Source organism: Homalodisca vitripennis, chromosome 6 (assembly GCF_021130785.1).
Source record: "Homalodisca vitripennis isolate AUS2020 chromosome 6, UT_GWSS_2.1, whole genome shotgun sequence".
NCBI classification, from domain to species: domain Eukaryota; kingdom Metazoa; phylum Arthropoda; class Insecta; order Hemiptera; family Cicadellidae; genus Homalodisca; species Homalodisca vitripennis.
In genome coordinates, this window is record NC_060212.1 from 72194953 (window position 1) to 72214315 (window position 19363).

The 19363-nt window shown below is 31.0% G+C and overlaps 1 protein-coding gene across 1 annotated transcript in view; it reads left to right on the top strand.

Moving 5' to 3' along the window:
- The window catches only part of LOC124364429, a 207755-nt gene that overhangs the window by 13070 nt on the left and 175322 nt on the right, over positions 1-19363 (top strand). The window contains exon 2 of the mRNA XM_046819922.1: positions 11943-12027. The gene's annotated coding sequence lies outside the window, so the exon portion shown is untranslated. The remainder of the gene's footprint in view (positions 1-11942; positions 12028-19363) is intronic.

Genomic DNA, 19363 nt, shown 5'->3' on the forward strand with positions numbered 1-19363 from the left:
ATTTAATAATAGTGTTTCGAGTTAGCTTCTACCACTTCATTATTAAAGGCTTAGTGATTCAGAAGTCAAGCAAAGCCGTTGGTACATAAGACTCGCAAAGAGAAATTCGTGGAAAACTTATGTTCAAGGGATTATTAAGGTAATGCGACAAGCATTTTCTTGTGTTTATATTTTTGCTTCAGTGTTAATCCCTTACGATAAATCCCTAAGAGTAGAAAGAATTTTGATCAATCTACAAGGTATCATATACAAGCCTTTACGTCTTAATCCATTTTCCGTGAGACTTTTCAAAATACCTAAATTTACTTCTTTAAGTGCCTACAGTTCTTTGTGAAAATATGACAAGATGATTTTTACTTGTTTCAAGAAAGGTTTTTAAGCCCTGTGACTAGATTTTATTTTATAACAATAACTAGTTCCTTTCGATTTTAAATTTTGTTTCAAATAACTAAGAACATATTTAAAGCTGTAACAAAATATAAAATTTACCACTATAATAATATTCCTATCTGTAACATTTTGTGTAATATACTGAATATTATTATGTTTTGTTTTATAAAATATATATTAACGGTTATTTACAGACCAAATGTAGATACTTCTATTTACAAGAATGAGTTAGGAAATAATTAGTAAATTACAATTATTGTAATATTTCGAATAATGTTAATTTGACAATTTATAAAATATAATTGCAAACATTTAGTGTAATATTTTTTTAAATATTTATAAAACGCATAATATAGTTAATTTTTGTTTTATTTCTAATGAGAATAATTTTTAATTCTTAAAAAATAGTAAATTGTTTTAAAATTAATCTGTGTTTATTAAAATTACAACTTCAGTAAATATACTGATTCTTTATTCCAAATATACACAGTTAGAGTCCTAGGACAAATATTCCCACCACATAGTAAAGGCCTCATATAGCATAATTAGTTGGAAAACATAGCTAATATACAATTATTGAAATGCAAAACTATGATTGAGAAGAAAATCTCAAGTAAACTACGCCAAGTTTGATATGGCAATGCAGACATTTTGCAACATGGCGTTGTAGAGATCTGTATTTTAAAATTAAAATGTTAGATTCTGTGTAAACTACGTGGAAGTCTTAGAATGTCTTATAACCTGTACAAACAACTGAGGTACCCTGCAAGTTGACACAAAGGATAGGGCTGGGAGGTAATTTATAGCGCCCACCTTCCGTAAGCTGATTGGTATGAGGTCGGCAACCTTAGGTACCTTCAGCCCACGTAGAACCTGCTTGTGCCCTTGAGGGAGGATTCAACAATATTTTACCACCAATACAATCTCAAATATTGGATATGATATTGGGTTTTTTTGCACTTCATACAATTTATGTGAATGTTGACATTACCTCCAGTCCAACTTCCTCTTAATGCAACGTCAACGTAAGTGGTATTAAAAAAATTTCGGCCAGTTTGCTATTTAAATAGACAGAAATTTAGCTCCAAAATCCAGCACTGTTGAACATCGACTAAGCATTTGTGAATTTTCATAGGAATTGTTTCGTTTGATAACGGATTTACACTTTACTACACTTCAAAATTCACATAGTACTTCCTCTGCAATCTGGAATACAACTGTTGATCCTTTTACTTTGCGTTGTAAAAAAATTAAAAGTTTTCAAATTGTCTGAGATCAGTGTCCAATGAATTCTGGGCGAAATTATTATTATAATGGTGGAGCTGAATAAATTTTCCCTCCTTTCAAAATTTTATGGTACTAAATAATTCTTACAATTTATGAAAGAGATGTTAGGACTGAGTAAATTTTAATAATACATTTTTTTATACAAATAATCATTAATTGCATTGCTTTTTAACGGGTAAGCTTCATAGATAGTGCTACAAAGGCATTTTGCGTCATTACTTTTAACTTTAAAATATGAAGATTTCAATATTAAAATTTCTGTTTGACACTTTCTGTAGATTTTCCTCTCCTCCGTAAGGGTATCTTATTTTTCGAACTGCTGTAACGAAAGTCTATTGGTATTTTCCTTCAGAGATAAGAAACATATCATATTTAATTCACAATATTCTGGAGTTTTTGTACAAGAAAAGAACACCAAACAAACATAATTCATGGATTCCGATTATTCTGAACATCTAACATCTTAAGCGAGGAGCTTCATGTTACATCAGTTTAACATTTTTATTTATTAGTATACTATAGGGATATATTCAAATTATCATTACCAAAAGATTGCTGCTTGCCAATTAAAAAGCATGTAACCTTTTTATAATGATAATATTGATACGTGGCAGAGACATGCAAATCAGTAAGAAGTAAACTATATGCCTATTTTTAATATTCTATTCTAAACATCAGAAAGAGATCATAGTAATTATAGTTTCATCTTTCGTAGTTTAAAGTTGACGTAAAATATAAGTTGTATTTTTACAAAATACTACCTGAAAGCACAATAAAACTTTATTAGTAATATAATACTTTTAATAATAACAATTTTATTCGAGAAAACAGTGGATATCTTTAGTTATTTTGTTGCATCATTAACAGTGATGAATGAACTATTATCTTATTCTTGAAATTTAACGGTAAAGACAATGATGGAAACATTACAAGAGCAGAATAAATTTAATTTATTTAACGACTTGAGGTTTACTGTTACTGATTGGATCTCAGCTTAGATTAATCGGATTTTTAATTAAAACCAACGTATTGGAAAATAACTTAAGACTTTTTTTATTCTATACAACTATGTAATAATCTATTTGTAGGAAACAATTTGTTGTGTATTAATATATGTTCAGTCATGATGAAGACTTTAATGAAATTTATAATACGGGAGCTAGCAACGTTTCTAAAACAAGAATTTCAGGTCAGCTGAAATTTTGATATGCTGTGTTTCTTGCTCTTTCGGTTGGAGTCCGGGCTATCTGGCTGGCGGTAGTGGTTGCGTTTATTAATGCGCATCTTACCTGCACAGGTAAAAATCCTGGAGCGCTTCGGCAAATGGACAACATGGCGTCAGTCTAAAGTCACATGTTTGTTTTGTGTTATTTGTGGTGTTTATTTATTAATTTCGCTACAATCGCCAGTGGTAAAATGAAATGTGTTTCTATAATTAAAAAAAAGCACTTCAAACTGTCTCTCTCCAACCACCTGTCTCATTTATTTCAGTAGGCAGTTCAATGTCACGGTACTTTAATTTATATTTTAAACGTATATTCAAAACTTCCTGGCACTTCTTCAGTTTATCAACCACGAAAGAATGATTTTATCTTTATGTCCTTTACAGAAACACATTTCATTTTACCACTAGCGATTGTAGCGAAATTAATAAATAAATATCACAAATAACACAAACACAAAACAAACATGTGACTTTAGACTGACGCTATGTTGTTCATTTGCCGAAGCGCTCCAGGATTTTTACCTGTGCAGGTAAGATGCGCATTAATAAACGCAACCACTACCGCCAGCCAGATAGCCCGGACTCCAACCGAAAGAGCAAGAAAGACAGCATATCAAAATTTCAGCTGACCTGAAATTCTCTCTCGAAAACGTTGCTAGCTCCTATACTATTAGGTTAGAAAACGCAAAACAACCACAAATTATTTTATCTAAAACATTAAAATACTATAATTGGAATAGCCATAGCAAGTTTTAATATAAATACTGGAAAAATAAAGTTAAAATAGCGTTATTCTTATAATATCAAACAAAACACACTTAATTATTTTCATGGTAATTATTAGTAGTATGTCAGATTTAGTCAAATAAGAGATTTTTCTGGGTCAATTATTTAACATATTTGTGCAATAAAACTACGTCTGAAGCTTGGAAAAACAGTTTATTTTAATCTGCTACAGCACAAAATAGTTAATAAAAAAATAAACAAGAACACTATGCAATTATTTTAAAAGTTTAAATCATAAAGGGTGAATAGTGAGATATGGGGGTGGTGATTGTACCTATTAATAATGTACATATTAACGTTGAATGCAACATGGAAATACTACTACAACGCCTATACTATAACTGCCTTAGATTTGTTATATTTATCTAGAAATAATGTGTTCTCACAACTTGTATATATATATTAGTCATATATCACTTTTAATATAAATAATTATTTTTATTATAAAACCTTTCTTTACCAAAATTCTTGCGCGTGGTAAAACAATACTTAAACTATAATTTTGTATTGTAATGTACAACAAAGACAAGGCAATGGCATTACGTATAATTTAGACCGGTTCAAACTACCCATTCGCTACGTAAAGCCACAACAGAATTCTAAAATGTACTAATAATTCCCACTAGCTTCATTTTAAATGCTGGAAATATTAATTTATTAGAAGCATTTTAAGATAATTACAAACATCCGAACAATCCTGTTACTTTTATAATAAGATTTTAAATAAACCAATTCCTTAGCGATAAAATCTTGCCTGAATCAAGCCGGTAGCCGCTGGGAATCCCTGCAACCTTACTTCAACCCGTCAACATTATGTCAAGATTGGAAAGACACCGGCTTTGCCGTCAACCCAATTACGAGTTAATGGCGGGATTTGGGAGAACGTGGTGTCTCTTTGGCCTCATAGTTATGTCTCGTGCAAGTTTTAAATAAACTCAAATTATGTCTGTTGTTATATCTGCAGTTGTGAAATTTACGAATGGAACAGCCTTGTTAAAAAAATTGATATGTCTCGTTCTTAAAATAATTGTCTTAAGCAATAAGTTATTCTTTTCTCACGAAAATGATAAAAAGTTCTAACTCCTAGATCTCATGCATGTTGTAAATACACACTCATATGTGGCTGTTACGTCATCAATAAGGAGATTTTGCTTCGGTGAACAGAGTAAACATTTATCTGATTTCTCAATCGTGTTATAAATACTCCTACATTTTATGGCCCGTTAATTCTAGCAACGTCGACGTCGGTAAGATTTACTGTTGCCTACGCTACGTTATTGGCTGGGAGATATGTAGGCGTAAGCTGTTTGGATAAATATGAATATCATTTAGCACTGCATCAATATTCCCAACTGGTAAAGGCAGGAGTAAGTTGGCCGCGGAATAATATGTAGTAGGCATAATTGATTGTATATGTGGTAGCTCTTTGTCTCCTCTATTCAATCATATATATATATATATATATATATATATATATATATTTATATATATAATTTACGTATTTTATGTAATATTTTTATAATATATACATTTACGTGAGAATATCAGTTTCTGAAAGTATTAAGATTAGGTAATTTTAATAATTAATAAATGCACCGATTTATCAATACTACTTGAGTTACAAAAAAATGAATATGAGGAAAACCGTCGCATCGTTTGAATAATTACAAAGTGATCCAATGAATAAATACCTGTACTCATTAATCTTGTTGAATTGAAAAAGAAATTTACGTGAGAAACCCCGTCGTTGGAATAAATACGGATGCGTTCTAATCAATAAATATCTCCATTCATAAATTCTGCAGCATTAATAAAGATATTTACAAGAGAAATACCGTCGTTGGAACGAGTACGGATGTGTTCTAATCAATAAATAATTGATCAGCTCATCAAAGCTGCTGCATTGATAAAGGAATTAACTTCGAAAAATCGTCATTGAAACAAATGAGAATGTGTTATGTTACCTCCTATTATTAAATACCCTCACTCGATAATTTGTTTTATTACATGCACGTTGCAGGAAAATATTTGAATATGGAGTTCTTAATATACCTAATCTGTTCCACGTCATGTCGCTAGGTTTATATTCTGCAGAAATCTCTGCAAGAATAAAGTTTAAAGAAAATTAAAGAAAGAAAATTTAAAGTTATATAATCAGGAAATCATTGGTATTTTTATTTGATGTATTTATTCCAACGGTTGACATCATTACAGTTACAAATTAAATTCTTATCTTGGCTAGATTTATACATACATCTTAACCCTAGCAACATGTGATTGTGTATCAACTTAATATACTAGAAGAACATATTTATAAATCAATAGATTACATAACGATTTTGCTTCAGTATTAATCCCTTAGAGTAGAAAGAATTTCTGGAATCAGTCTACAAGGTATCATATACAAGCTTTTACGTCTTAATCCATTTTCCGTGAGACTTTTCAAAATACCTAAATTTACTTCTTTAAGTGCCTACAGTTCTTTGTGAAACTATGACAAGATGATTTTTACTTGTTTTAAGAAAGGTCTTTAAGCCCTGTGACTATATTTTATTTTATACATATTTTATGTGATTGTGTATCAGCTTAATATACTTGAAGAACATATTTATAAATCAATAGATTATATAACGATATATTTAACAAAGGCAACAATGACATAATCATAAATCTATAAGTAGCACAATAATGTATTCAAGAAAGGCACAGACAACGGCCTTAACTATATATCAACAAAGACAAATACAAAGATATCAAAATTTTAGACTAAATGGACTGACAAGCAATTCCTCTAAATACTCGTAGTAATAAGTTTATCAGCAACAGTGAGTAAAAGAAAGTCACAATTAACAAGCAATGGAATTATCAGTTTTGGATGATTATGATACATAAAATGGTTTTTAAATAAAATCAAATAATGAAAAATAAATATTCAAAACTTAACCAACATATTTCATCATTGGATAATAAACGTGATTTGAGAGGGTTATCCTCAAACGAGTAAATACTAGTATGTAACTCATCCTCAGATATTGTCATAGAAAAACGCATCGGTCCTAAAGTGTATGTCCATGGTTACCGTATTGTCCCGATGTCAGCTTCTATTATCTTGGCCTTTAATCTAGGAATTAAAACTGCAATAACAAAATAATACAAATATTAACTCAGTAAATAGGTTTGGATGGATGAAAACACATACATCCACACATATCTAAAATGCAGTATTAAAACGCACTGAAATGAGAGTATCTGTAAATAAACGTTTCAATGAGATATTGATTACTTTTAAAACAAGGGTTCTTGGAAAACTTCAAAAGATTTAAAACATTGTGCAGCAAACAAGTCGAGCATTGTAACACTGCTACACTTTGTGACACAGTCTTTTGCAAATCCAACTGGCAAAGAGTTTATAAAACTCTTTTCATTTATTATGAACCATTATCACAAAAATGTATATACCGATGATATAAATACGCGTTAGCGCATTTGTTTGACTGTAATAATTAAAAAATATACAAGGAGTGATAAAGTTCTAATTAATGTTTAAAGAAAGAAACGGTATTTTTAGATGATACAAAGAAACATCATGCCATCGATACATACGGAAACATATTTATATTAAACATTTTATGTAAAAGGAATGAAACGCAAAGTTCTTATGTAAAAATATCAGAAAGTACATAGTGACCATATTTACTATAATTTCCCTCCCCTAAAAAATAAATATGTTATACAAATTTACGTATTGGTAGGCATACTTCAAAGAATTGATATGAAGCGATACGTCATGCTATATTAATTTTGAATGGTTCGGAAAAAATAATAATTTTATATTCAATTGAAATTTATATCGAAATTTTTCTGAGTACAAACTGAATAAAAAAAGTTTATAAACAATTGAAACCTAAAAATTTCCAATATTATTGCAAATTTTATGTTCTATATGAGTTTTACCTACCAGGAGAAATATATTCGATGCATGTTTTAAATATTTAGATTGGAACACAAGACTTCAAAACTTGGATTACCCTTAAATAAAATACGATGAAACAACAATAAATTTTGAAGGAGAAGTATTTGTTTCTTTGTTATAGCTATAATTTTTCACCCGATATATATTTAGAAGAATGAAAATGATACCTATCTTAACAAACAGTCTTTTTAGTAAAATCAATTTTTTAAATTAAAAGCTTAACTAATCTAGAAATTAAATTTTGTGTACAATATTTACCGATAAACTTAAAAAAATAAGTCTTTGATCAAAATATTTAAAATCCGAACCTCCAAGTAAAGTTTTGTGCATTTTGAATATTTAAACGTATCCGCCAGCTAAAGTTTTCATTTCAATCACATAATTTATAAAATTATGTTATATTATGCATATTATTGTAACTCTTTGTATAATACAGTAAAGATGTACAGTAAAGATTTTGAATGCAGAATAGAATACAGTTTTACATAATGTACTTACTTATTTGCACACAAATATTCCTACATGAAGTAAAATTGAAATTAATATTTTAACTGCGGAAGGTCAAGTATTTCATGCTTTCCACGTTTCGAAGAAAGCTAGTTAAAGATGAATAATTTATAAATTTTTACTAACAGTGTTAATCTTTATGCCTCATTTACAAAACCTTTCTCTGAATTACAGTTTTACAAATTATATCCATATTTCCCGTCTTTTTCTTTGTATTGAAGCAAACTTGTGGTAGAGAAATGTAAAAATGTATTTAAGTTGAAAGGTAAAATATAATAATTTCTCTTCTTTATACGGTAACTTCAAAAATTCAGTATATTGATTATGGAGGAAAGTAAAATTATGATAAACCTTTCGTTGGTCGTAACTTAATAACGAAAGTTCACTGCACATACGTTTATATATTAATTGATTTTATTTCAAAACTTCTGCTAAATCCTAAATGTGTAAAACATGTTTTCTAACCACTGGAAGACGTAATAGTAGTAGCGGTATATACAGTAGTGGTAGCTCTCACACATGTGAGCTTTTGCGGAAAACTTAAATGGATCAGTTAAACGGCAAAGTTTTATTGGCCCTATTGAAAAAGTGGATTTTAAATGTCTATTTTAAAAATGAGGCTCTCAGAATTTGCTCACTTTAAGCTGTCAAAAAATATGGTTTAAGTATAGTTGGGTATTTTTGTTGCAGTACTGAAAAAGAAAAAACATAGAATTTTATCAAGTCTTTAAGGGCTTTTTAGTTTTAAAAAATTCCCGAGATAACTTAAACTGGCTTTTAAACTAGGAATTACTAACCATATAATAGAGATAATAAACCTCACTCTTCTTGAAATAGAGGAAACATTTATATTCAGCTTATATCTGCAGTACAAAAGTAGATATATTCAATACTAATAGCTTTCATGTCAATACCAGTGGCTACATACCTATACTAATAGTTTACATGCCCATACTAATAGTTTGCAAGTCAATACAATAGATAGTCTACATGCCAATTATAATAATTTACGTGCCACTACTAATAGCTTACATGCCAATACTAGTGATCTATGTGCCACTACTAGTGACATACCCCAATACTAATTGCTTGCATGCCAATATTAATAGCTTACATGCCAATACTAATGAATTACAAGAAACACTAGTACCTTACATGTTTTAGATTCACTGCAATTATTTCCTTAATCCTGAACTTCGATATCACTTATAGGGCCAAATCTTTACCTAAATAAATGCTTATCCAATCAAACGCTACAGCACAATTGAATAATAACTTTGAAAGCAAACTTTTCTAAGCCTCCCAAAGTCATAATTTGCTGCTGACCCATGTCCGCACGCACCTAATGAGTGTTTGCACTTCGCAGTCAATAACATCAAAGTTGCAGGCCAGGACAATTAATGAGTTCGCGCCGAACGCCTATGTGGGACGACCATTCCACTTTGCTGTATACCGGGCTATAACTTCATTATTTAGCATTGATGCTACAGTACACTATGTGTGTTTGCGTATTCCTGCATCACATATGTGATATTTGTGGGATATCCACCATGCCACCAACGTAATGTTTGAGTGTTTTATTTTTATAGATTTGTGAAGATTAACATTTATAAAAGGTATAATATGTATCCGTAATTATTAATTAATAATGCTGCGATCAATTATAATTAAGCAAATACATATTTTTGAAGATGGACACTTTTTAAAGGAATTTGTTAATTCAGAATTATTAATTTGTTTTTCCTTATTATGGATTTACAACAATCATTTCATTTTATAATAATCATAATTTGCACTTTGTAATATATGTGTGAACGAGATGCAACGTTTCAAAGAAACTTTTTAGAAGTCTAGAACGTTTAGAACTCAACAAAACGTGTTTAAAATACAATATGATCAATTGGATTTTACACCAAAAATTCAATGTAAAAAGATGTGGAATTTTAGTTAAATTAATTGATAAGATTAACTAAAATATTTGAGTGCTTTATTTTTAGAGATTTGAGAATATTAATAATAATACTAATAAAAGTTACATGTGTCGGTAATTATTAATTGATATTGCTGTCATTAATTATAATTAAGTAAATAGATGTTTTTTCTAGATGGACACTTTAAAGGAATTATTTAATTCTGAACTATTCATTTCTATTCCTTATTATGGACTTGATACAATCATTTCATTTGATAGTAATAACAATTTTCACTCAAGACTTTATAATATATGAGTGAATGTGAATGTTTCAACGAAACGTTTTAGAAGTCTAGAACAATAAGAACTCAAGAAAACATGTTTAAAATACAATATTAAAAATTGGATTGTACATCAATAATTCAATGTAAAAAGGTGTAGCATTGTAGTTAAATTAATTGATAAGATTAACTTAAAGTACTTTACTAATAATATATGGTTTTGTGTTCAAACATTACGTCTTAAAATTGTTAAAAGTTTTTGTCTGATATATCGAATTATATGTTATTCATGAATGATGAAATTTAGAGACGATGCTGGGTTTGAATGCGTTTTAAAAGCGATTAGGCACATATTCGTATCTGAGAGATATTAAAAGCATAAATGAAAAAAATGTGGTAACTTGTCCATTTAGCGATTGCACAAAGAAGACAAAGGAAATTCGCCAAGTGGCTTTGCACGAACAATAGTGTTCAGTACACCGTATCTAAATGTAACAATAGAGACATAGGGACATCTAATATTGTGAAAATAGATTCCAGGGGAAAGGTTGCAATAACGAGTAAGCCTCGGTCGAACCTGAGCAGTTCTCATTGAAATGGATGGAGAAAATCCATCAACGGATCGGAAAGGGAACTGAGTAATTGAACCTACCCAGCCGACCCAACTCATCCCAGGCTATTCCCATATGTCTACACTTACCCTTACTCGGTAAATATAGCCGTATCAAACAATTCACTATGCAAAGATTAGAAAGATATTCTAATAAAACATAAAACTGTGTTTATAAAATGTGGTGAACATTTGTTTTTAGTTGTATATAACTAGAGAGCTCAAGTAGTTAGTGTAACATTGGGATGTGCATTGCTTTTCCAATTCCAATTACTAACAAATTCATTCTTAAAATCGTAATAAAGTTATTTCAGACAACCACTGATTAAAAGAATTTATATTACAATACTTTTAACAAATTATGGCCAAATTATTGATTATATAAACAGTCTAAAAAAATATAACTTTCTAGTTTGACTCGTGATTGTGTGAAGTGTTTTCTCTATATATTCTTATATATATATATATTTAAAATTTATAAAGCAACAAAGAGATTCCATGTGACAATATAACAACAACAAAAAATGAACTGTTTTCTTTAATTATATCTATTACAGTATTTTTGCCTTCAATGCAACTTCCAAATCCAATTTTTATTGACAAGTGGAACGAGGATTCTTATTGAAATTCATGATTCTCATACAGATAATTCTTTCACCCACTGTATATAACTACAAAAAACTGAAAAAGTTTTCAATCATATTGCAATGACGATTTGAACAAATTATTAATTTATGGAATTGAATTATTCTTACACTAAAATGTAATACATCAATTATAAATTAAATATCCATATAGTGTAGAAAATCTACATAGGTTAGAACATATTCGTAAAATAAATTAAAGTGGTCTATACTATTTAGTAAAAGGAACGTGACATTTATTATTGCTTATCTGAGTATATCCAATGTTATGGTGTTTATAAAATAATTATTAATTAATTAATATTTTACTGTATTTTTTTGTTTCAGGTGAAACCAAAAATATAAAGTTAATTTAAAGACATCGACGAATCACAGGGGCTAAAACGATTGGGTGACCGAGTATCAGCAAGAGGTAAGATCTGTTCTCTTTCGATCTGATTTATCACAGCGTCATTTCCTGGGTAATTATGGCTGTGCAACCATACCTGCAAATGATGAATGAAAGCTGTTTAATGAAAACTGACAGTTGGACCCAGCATCAATCCTTCCGGAAAGGTTTACTTCTAGCAAGCTTATAAAAATCCAACACATACCATAGCTATGGTTGGATGGGATGACTTCACAGGAATGTTGTGTTTCTCCATCTTACCTACCTCTTAGTTCAGTTTCTGGATTCTAACACTGTCACAGACCGACTCCTGGAATTTGGAGTCATTTTAATATGCGGAGATCCGAATAAAGTCGGTGACGAAGAAACTCAAAATTAACTCTTTAGATGGTTTTGAAACCAGAGACACCCAATTGCATACCTGATGAAGCAATGGGAATACATCTTCACCCGATTGCGCTATATATTGTAGTCTAGGTGTTTATGATGTCGAAGCGAATAGAATTCATTTTGAATATCCTCGTCACCAACATTTTTGGATCTCTTCAAAAAACGTGAGAAACCAAGACTGTGACAGGGCCAGATTCAACCGCTGGACGAAGAAGAAAGTGTTGTGGAATGTTCATTTCACCACCCACTTGAACCTACGCGTGGTACATCAAAATCAGATTCACTTTCACCCAGACAATCCCATGGATGTTCAGGATCGCCGCCAAACCATTAACGTTAACTGTCAAGATATTGGGTAACACGTGTTTCGATAGTTCTGGTCTAACGTGGAGGATGACTATTGGAATGGTTGGATTTCACTTCAGGGTTAAATCCTAAACTTCACGGAAAACCTCCCCCCACCCAATTTGACTGAAAGAAGCTGGAACAGAGCTAACGTTCCTTCTTCCAAGAAGACATCTCTGAGATATCCATTCCGCTATCTCTCCTTATGGGATCTCAAGAGGAGTCGGCCCCTACCTCCAACCGTATCCTTCAGAGGCAAGTTCGGTCTTTTAGTACTAAGTGCAATGAGGGATTTCCTTAACTTCGGCAGATTGAGTTGCGTACCAACCATCGAAAGCGATAAGCTATGTTCTACTTTCAACCTGACCTATCACGGCTTGAATACCCACGAAGGATGTTTCTACAATGATACATCCTTTAATACATCAATTAAAACACACCATACCAATACGTCAAGTATATTTTAAAGACATCGTGATTACCTTAGAAGGATACTGTGCAATCATTACTTCTACAGTTCATAACAGTACTTGATCGTACTATACCAGTACCTTAGGTTTATTTAAGGATGCTTACCACTGGAAGTAACTTAAATGTACCATCTAGTTTTAAGACAATTAGCGAAAGCCATTAGCTGTGTGACCGACATCGACAAGCGATAAGCTCTGTTCTATTTTCGGTCTGACCTATCACCGCGTGATTGCCTTGGGCAGGATGTTTGTGCAACCTTACCTGCAGCAGGAAGATGCCGGATATTACCTCAGCCACTATCAACATCTGATATCAGCATCATCAACTGCGATTTACTCGCATTTGGCGGAAGTTGTAACCGCACTTAGCTTTAGCATCGGCGCTTGATCTTAAATTTTCATTCGCCGCTGAGCAATATTGCATTAATCAATAAATAGTCAAAGCTAAGTGGTGAATTAAAGTGGATTTTAAACTTTTAAAAATAAAGTCAAATAAAAAAAAGAGTATGAAACCAAAATTCATAATTGGATTAACTACGAGAATCTTTTAGCAGTTAAAATTATAACTTAAATAACTATAACTTTGGTAGAATTCAAGCTTACCATATAAATAACGGTAATATTAGGCCTAATATTAATAATAATAATATTAATAACGATTAAGAAAAAAATTCTATCTGGCAATTTAATGTTAATAAACTAAATAGAAGGAAGCGTTGAAATAATTATAATTAAACATGTGTTTGCCATTTGAAATATTAATGTTCTTGAACTCGATGTAAGAGAAGATGCTTAAGGTTTAATGCTTTAAATTGCTCAGTTAATTTGATTCATACAAAACAACTAAAAGTGTTACAATTGGAATTAGTCGTTTGATGAAAACGTTCTTAACAATGCACAATGGCTAATGCCAAGCGCCTATAATAAGAGTAATTTTTAAATCACCACATTTAGCTGCACTTTTGAAATTTTGAATAGGAAACAAATATCATCATTTCTTGCAGTGCCTTATGATTTTCCTAAAAATTCAGAAGTTTATGTTAAACTATTAGCCAAGCGTAACAATAGGAATTTTCGGTTGTTAAAATAGGAGCATATTAGTCAGTCAACACCTAAAAACATAAATTAAATCTGACTTAAACCTGAATTGAAATAGATCTGCCTTTACTTTCTAATAAACTATTTAAAATATTATTATTAAAGGTTACTCTTTTGAAAATCTTCTATGATAATCTTTCTGCGCATTTTGTCTATGTAAGGGTCGGGAAAATTTAAAGGAATCGCATTTCAGTTTTGTTTCCTACTATTTAGTCAGTGCAAATATAAAAATAAGACTTACGAAAGAAACACAGATGCAAGAGCTTAGAAAGAAATTTTGGCCTATGGTTAGCCCGCGATGCAATGATGGTGGTTCCGTGCCAACTTCAGGCATTCAATAACATCTTAACTCACAAAAAATATTAATTTTTATACTTTAGTTGCTTGCCTATACATTTTTGTCATGTGTATAAGATAGACATGTTATAATTAAATATTAATACTCTAAAATATTTATTGTTAAGACCCTCTGAATTCTTATGTTAAAAATTAAACCACCCAAAATAGTACAGTATTTTACAAATTTGTTTATGAACATATACATTTATTAGCAGTAAATGCGCTTGCATTTAAAAAGTTGTTATTAAATAATAAACATACAGGGAACGGAAAGCCACGCTTTGCCGACCAAGTCTGATTTTCTTTGCAAAATTGTTGTAGCTCGGATGTGTTTTATGACAACCATCTTCGCGTCTATGAAAGTTTGTGTCTTCTGAATTGAGATACGATTGGATGCGAGCATTGACAAGGACAGCCACAGACCACGAGTGATCAGAACATCTTGGTATCCAAAGTAATGGTACGTGTTAACATTTATTGTAAGTGCTAGTATGAATTCACGTTCGAAAGTTTGCGTGTAATAGATTTTTAGACATGTAAAATTTGAGATCGTAATTGAAAGTGTATTTTGGATTTTGAAAAAATCTTTGCATTTTACAACTTTCAGTATATTTTCTTTATTGAGAAAATTCCTATATTTTTATTATTTATTTGGACTATGAGCTAAATATTTGACTGCAATGAAAAATGCAAAAACGTCCTCATTTTTGAATTAAGTTAGTGTTAATAATGAAATGAAAAATGTTTATTTCAATGATACATGCTCCCGGTGGGAGCACTTACATTTTTGTATGGAGTATATTGAAAATTACATAATTTATAGAATCTTGAAATTAAAATTATGAGGTAGTAGCATGTCAATTGTGTTATTTATAAATGTTTATACGTTTTCATTATGTTACAAATCTATTTTATTGGTGAAAACCCATAAAACTCTCGAGCGGTTTTCCCTAGATGAGTGAGCCTAAAGGAATACGTTGCTGTGAGAAATGAATAAACATTTAAGTAAAGCGTGACTTCATCACAGCTGTATAATATAACAGTAAGCTTTTTCAGTATCACGTGGAATTATTATAAATAATACATGACTATGTTGAATCAGGCACCGTCCTTTCCCAAATGTACAAACAGCACCATTTTGTTGGAATTTTAACAAATTAAACTTCCAGAATCCATTAAATAACTAGTAATCGAAAATTCTAATTGTATTTATGTAAAAAAAAAACAAACAAAAACACTTAGCTACTATGTCATTGAAGTTTCTCCACGGAACATTTAGCTTAATTGCCTGTTAAGGTAAATATTTCGTATAATTTACCTCAATATCTTTCCCCGGCAGCCTGTACACTAGTAAATTAAGCTGCTTACTTTATTTTCATAAACACCTTAATGAGTTTACATTCCAGCAGTACGTTTCTCAGTTCCGTTTACTTTATCTTGTTTCTCGTTGTCAAGATTCGCCAAGACAACATTTCCTCTTCACTGTTCAATAGAACGTATCTTTCCCTAATTCGACTTCCTTAACTTAACAGAAGTTTATGTTGTTATGTAAATTACCTTACAGAAACTTTAAGTTTTTTTTTTAGATTTAAATAATAATTCAGTGTGTTTCAAGTAAAACGTATTGAAATTTAACGAGTTTTAACTACTCTAGAAAATTACTACGTAATGTATGTGAAAAATAAGGTGCCTAGTTACAGATTACAGCATTGTTAAGCTCGAGAAAAATAATTCTATCATATTATCATATTGATGATTATAAATTTAAAACATATTTGAAATTAAAAAAGGAACATAATTTGTCAAAAGATTACTAATGAGACACTTAAAACCAACAGACTCGTAAACATATGTTAATTGTGCCCAGATAATCATTTACGGACCACTGAAATGGCGATTTTTAGTCTATGTATCTGACGTAAGTGTATCAAGTTAAACAGAATAAAACCTTGGGATAAAAAGTATTATTCTTTATGTTTACCAACACTTGTGGTAGAGATAAAAAAAATTTAAAATTAAAAAAATCCTCTCTCTGTTAAAAAAAAAAACAGATTGTGTGTTTATACGGTGCCTATACTATGGCTCAAGGCGCCTGGAGTATTAGCATTGGGTGCCTTAAAACAAGCTATAGTAGAGTTGTAAAAAGTCTTTTTAAAGGGGTCTGTAAAAGGGGTTTTCTTATTCCAAACGAGATAACGAATAGCTTTTCGTATTTCTTACTTGGCGGGAGATTGGAATGACAGTTTTAATGGAATATATTGTCGCATTGACAGATTCTCAACGTGCTGACCTCGAAGTATCTAATGTGGCTAACGTGTCGGAAAAAATCCCTCCGGCCCTTTTAGCCTCAGTACACTTACCTTATGGAATTACTAAAACTTAATCATTCTACAATTTTCTTGTTGCAAAACTCAGTTAAATCCCATGGAGTGACATGCACCATCATCATACCCGGTGTTTACCTTTATAGTAATAACGATGCTTCAAGCAAAGCTTTAAGTATATAAGTTAGTTCGTTCTCGAGATCAAGTAGACACATGGACAGGCAAAAATAAAGTTTTCCAGCCCCATGAGTAATTCCGTAACTCTCAGCAAGTTACATGTTACAAAAATTACAATATTTTGGGACAGTGAAGGATAAAACTAAAGTATTTACTCGTAATACGGCAATTTTTATTAGTTCTTTTATTTTTATTATAAAATGAAAATGAACTACAATGAAATATACATTTTTTTATAAAAAACCAGGCATATTTATTATTCTTGTTCCTTCTCAGCATTTATTTATTGGAAATTATAGCAAATATTATATTATCAATGTTTTATTTTTATAGAGCTTTATTGTAAGAGTTTATTTTATTAAGAAAATAGACTGATGTATCTTTATTTATTTTATGTATCATTACACACCATAACATTTTTATTTAACATTATTTTCTAGTTATTGAAAATTTGGGTGCATTGAAAAGACAAATAATCTGTATGAGTAATAACTTCACTCAACCCACAGTGCTAACAGTGAAATTTAACAAGGCATTCTACGAAGTCCATCACTTTCTGACATATTAAGTTTACCTAACAGACATTCTATATCAAGTTAAGTACACGTAGTGACGGCAGATGTGCTGCATTATGTATTGTCACCTGATATGGGAGAAGTAATCTCTGCTTACATAATCACTGCTGGTAACAATACCACATTGTTAGGAACTGATTTTATCTCCGAATTCTTCCAACCACTCAATTCTCTCAACAGTTTCTTGTGGTAAGTTTCTATGTAAAACAATGTAAAGCTGTTGTCTCGTGTACTACGACACTAACTGTTTCTGTACAATATGAGAATAATCCTGTCATTACAACAAATCACTAGTCGTAGTATATAATTGTTATATATGGTATCCATAAATTGAAAAATATATACAAAAACTGGTAGATCTATCTAAAACTAATTTTCATGAAAATTAGTGTGTAAAAGTAGACACTGATTTAAATTTTATGTTATTATTCCAACTCATACTGATACCTTTTATGATTAAAAAGCCTCTTTATACTTATTGGTCTGCAATCTAATTGAGTTAAAAAAAAAAACCATCATTCAAATTTTGTTTCAGATTAATTTAGTCAACTTGTAAAATACAGTACCATATGACCTTTGCGTTATGCGACTCTTAACTTTAACCTTAGGCGTTCATCCGACTTCAGTTTGTAAAATACAGTAACGCATAACCTCTTCAATATAAACCTTTTAACTTTCATCTTGGGTGTTAATCCAACTTCAGCTTGTAAAGTACAGTAGTATGTGGTAACCTCTGAATTATGAGCGTCCTAACTATTACCTTAGGCGTTAATCCGACTTTAGCTTGTAAAGTACAGTAAAATATATATAACCTCTCTGTCTCTCTTGATGCTCCTACCTCTAACCTTAGGCGTTGATCCGACTTCAGCTTGTAAAGTGACTGCACTATGAACTTTCCTATTAGGTTAGGCGTTGATCCGAACTTCAGCTTGTAAGTAAAGTAATATATAACCTCTGCACTATGAACTTCCTAAATATTAGGTTAGGCGTTGATCCGACTTCAGCTTGTAAAGTAAAGTAATATATAACCTCTGCACTATGAACTTCCTAAATATTAGGTTAGGCGTTAATCCGAATTCAGCTTGTAAAGTAAAGTAATATATAACCTCTGCACTATGAACTTCCTAAATATTAGGTTAGGCGTTGATCCGACTTCAGCTTGTAAAGTAAAGTAATATATAACCTCTGCACTGTGAACTTCCTAAATATTAGGTTAGGCGTTGATCCGACTTCAGCTTGTAAAGTAAAGTAATATATAACCTCTGCACTATGAACTTCCTAAATATTAGGTTAGGCGTTGATCCGACTTCAGCTTGTAAAGTAAAGTAATATATAACCTCTGCACTATGAACTTCCTAAATATTAGGTTAGGCGTTAATCCGAATTCAGCTTGTAAAATACACAAATATACAATATTTTTGTTACGGGACTCTTGAATTTTACCTTAGGTGTTAGTTAATCAGGCTTCAGATAGTAAAATACAGTATTATATAATCTTTGCGGTATGAACCTTCTATATTTTACCTTAGGCGTTAGTCATGGCTAGCTGCAGGTGAGCAAAGAGTTATAAGGAGCAGTAAATATTGACAAAGGCTGACTGAGGCAATCCACGATCCAACTCCCTCACCTGGAGAACTCCTTT